This window comes from Dermacentor albipictus, chromosome 10 (genome assembly GCF_038994185.2).
Source record: "Dermacentor albipictus isolate Rhodes 1998 colony chromosome 10, USDA_Dalb.pri_finalv2, whole genome shotgun sequence".
NCBI classification, from domain to species: Eukaryota; Metazoa; Arthropoda; class Arachnida; order Ixodida; family Ixodidae; genus Dermacentor; species Dermacentor albipictus.
This window is the reverse complement of record NC_091830.1, coordinates 75972534-75976206: the sequence shown is the minus strand read 5'-3', so window position 1 is coordinate 75976206 and position 3673 is coordinate 75972534. Positions and strand designations below refer to the sequence as shown.

At 44.9% G+C, this 3673-nt stretch overlaps 1 pseudogene; it reads left to right on the top strand.

Annotated features, from left to right (window-relative positions):
* Window positions 1-382: 382 nt before the first annotated feature.
* On the top strand, window positions 383-525 carry LOC135900087 (U2 spliceosomal RNA; annotated as a pseudogene).
* The last annotated feature ends 3148 nt before the right edge of the window (window positions 526-3673 follow it).

Here is a 3673-nt window from a genome sequence, read left to right as displayed (position 1 = left end):
TTCGCCCCCTCCCTTACGCAATGCCCTACGGGTCTGTAAGGTACTTTCAATAAAACGAAATCTCCAACGATGATGACAGGGGTGGCTAAGCCATGAAAATTTATGGTCATGAACTTCTCGATATCACACATGGGTGTGCCTGGTGGTACAGTAGATATCGCAATAACGACTTTCGTTGGTTGTCCATTTGCGAGTCAAGGGTGTGGGGTTGTACATACACTTTGTCCTTTGCGTACGTGGACACGACACCTGCTCGTGAGTCCATCTGTTGTTTACAAGCGATTACAGTATACCCATCGTCTTGAAACAGTGGATCTTTATTTATTTATTTTGTTTGTTAATACTGATTATTATTATTATTATTATTATTATTATTATTATTATTATTATTATTATTATTATTATTATTATTATTATTATTATTATTATTATTATTGTTATTACGGGCCGAGTGCTTGAAGCCTGCTTCACCTTCGCCGCGGGCCGGCCCGGTATTGCATCAACTCCGCGATCGGCCCAAGCTCACTTTCTTTTATTCTTGACGCATGGGCACAAAAAATGTACGGAATCATAGCCATATGTATATTCGCTGTAAAAAAGGAAACGGTACTACTCACAAGCGACGCTGTATCACATCCCTCGGAGCTACAGACAAGGGTACATGTGTTTATTTTTATCATGAAAATAAAGTGATGGGCAAACTGGGAAAATATAATTTCAAGGTACGGGACGGCGAGTTTTCGCTATTTCTGAAGAATGAACACTGTTCAAGTTCATCCATGCGGACCAGTGACGCCTGGCATGCAGGCACAAAACCGCATTAAGGCCATCGCAGCGCCAAGACGACAATGCGCAAGCAAACACTTCGACCACGATGCGATGCACCGCGTCAGGCAAGGACAGCGCCAACCTTCTCGCAGGCTACGAACAAAGCCGCACAACATACGTCTCGAGCAAGGAAGCCTTGCCGTGTGTTCTATGCGCTTCCCACAGTGAGTAAGATGAGCATAACGTTTTAGACTGTACTACGATCAGGACTAGTCCGCGAAAGCGGCTAGAGACTTGCAACCGACTTGCCAGATGCGGGAAAGTGGCGGTTACTCTCCAAGAAAGACATTGCCCACCGAAACACAAAGATTCCGTGCAATGTTAGAACCTACATGACGCGAAACTCGTTTGAGTTCAGATAGCTGCGCCAGCGGGTGAGAATCGCACGGCATGCACTGGCACAAAGTATTGCCAGTGAACGCATGTGTGTTGTGTGTAATGAAACAATAAATCTCGAGAAAAAACCTGCAATGTAATGCCGACTGATAGGTGTCCTTAAAGAGCACGGACATTTTATTCGAATATCACAAGATTAGCTTCTTTTTGTTTTATTTGTGCTTCCGCATTCATAGAACACTGGGTATTTGGCAATGGGCTGCCACCAGTTCTTGACTGATTCGCCAGAATTTATGCTGCTATAAGCATAAAAGCCGTAACTGAACTTAGATAGGTCCCGTATTTGTCTGCGCATGCATTCAACCTCTCATCATTTTTTTTTACTCGCCAAGCATCATACATCGCATTTGTCCTAATGATAGGGTCACTAAAGAGCTGCATGTAACGAGGAAAGTGCGAGTATTGTCTGCGACCGCTGCTATCTCGCTAGCATAAACACGCTGGCGTCATTTATATTCGAACATGCGCTGTATCTGCCCATTTTTTTTCTGTTGGCTGTGAGAGCTGGAGAGTCTCACAATTGTTTTGCATTCCTTTAACTTAACATCCGCAGCAACTTGGTTAAGCTTGGTTTCGTTCGAAACATTTTTAATAAAAGCGACTCAAGGTTTGTCATACTACGTGAGGCGTGGCTTAACTTTTGCATCAGAACAGCATTACAGAGATTCCTTTTTTTGATTCGAAATTCACCATTTCTCTTTGCGGCCGAACTAATGAAAATTTCGAGGACGTTTAAGTTTCGCCTTGAAGAGCGAAACGTGATAGCATTCAAAGAAACCTGACTGCTTATCACGCTTGCGGCGGATGCAGCTTATGAAACCGCAATGTTTACCGGGAAACTCTGGCGGCAGACGCCACGCAGGAAAGCGAGCTTTCTGCTCGAAACGCCGCCTCATGCGTGGGCCTCAGATTCACGGAGGCGAGCGCCGTCTGGATGGTTTAGCAAGGAACCGGGCTCCATGAATGGTAGAAACGCTGGAAAATGGGTTTGCGTTTGAGTTTCCGCTTAACAAAATTTTATGCTTTCTCGTATATTCAAATTACAATGCGACGTTATCGTGTCTCTAGGTGGCGTGTAAGTCGCACTTTACGATTTTTCTGACGCATTTTACATCGAAAAATTCTATTAGTGCGCTAACGTCTCTGAGCTACACGGAGGGCCTGAGTGTTTGGGTATGCGTGGTTCGATGTAATTTTTCGCTCGTAAGACGTTCGACACTGGACGTGGTACGCCGACGCCAGATTTTCTGCGACATGGGGTCCAGCAGCAGCAGCAGCCCGTGCCAGCAGCAGCAGGTCTAATGGGGGGGGGGGGATCAACCTATTCTGAACGTCCAAAATAGGCCCCTTATTCGGGATCAGAGTACTTCCCGAGCAGTAAAGCTAAAAACGTGAAGTGACTGCACGAGCACACGAAATCGCGTAGCGCAGTTTGAGTCCTTCGCACATCTCGGGAAGTACCAGAGTACTTCCCGAGCGGTAAAACTGAAAACGTGAACTGACTGCACAAGCACGCAAAGTCGCGTAGCGCAGTTTGAGTCCTTCGCACAGTGATGTTATATCCAGCCGCGAAGCAGTTATTAACAATGTTTACGCCGGCAAAATGTTGTTCTTAAATGACCAGCAGCCTTCAGTCAGGTTCTTCAGCGCGTGAAGTAAAATGTAATAAACAAGATCAGGTTAGAAAAAGAAAACAGAAATGGCATTTTCGGGCCCTGAAATTTAATATAGGCACACACGCCGAAATAGGCATTTAAAGTCCCCAATAAAGGTGTGACTAAAATGTTTCTACGGCCGTAATTCGGGCCTATCTGTTAAATGGGCACGACGTGTACGTATCTAGAAACTAGGCATTTCACCTAATGTTTCGGTCTGCAGTAGTAACGCAATTATCTAAACATTTGTTTTCTTGGCACATTCCCCGTCATCTGTAGTATTCAGCGCAAGAAATATCGAGACACAGACTAAGGAAGATACGCGTATAAGTGCTAACTTTCAACAATCACTTATGAGTAGCCAGATGACCAATATATACGCCCATCGATATTGCACGAGACGTACGCACACCTTGTTGCCGCAAGAAATGCGATTTCTTCATATGACAATGAATGCGAACGAACGAGCGGTCATGGTACCGGACCAAGCTTATCGATTCTTGCATCTCCAGCTATCAATGTTTTCACTTCCTGTCTGTGCCAGATGAAACTAAGTAATTCTGGAACGGTGGTGCACTTACACACGTGCTGCAATATAAGGTTAACCAGCTGTACGTCACACACCGCGTTAATGTTAACAGCTAGACTACTACGTCTGGCGATAAGACAAAGGCCTTTTTGCCCCACATACTGTTCATTACAAGAAAGCGACATATAGTAAACATCCGCGTTGCAAGCCATAAAGAGCATCCTATTTTGGTCGTTGCCCACTTGGATCCTATCAGGTACAAGGT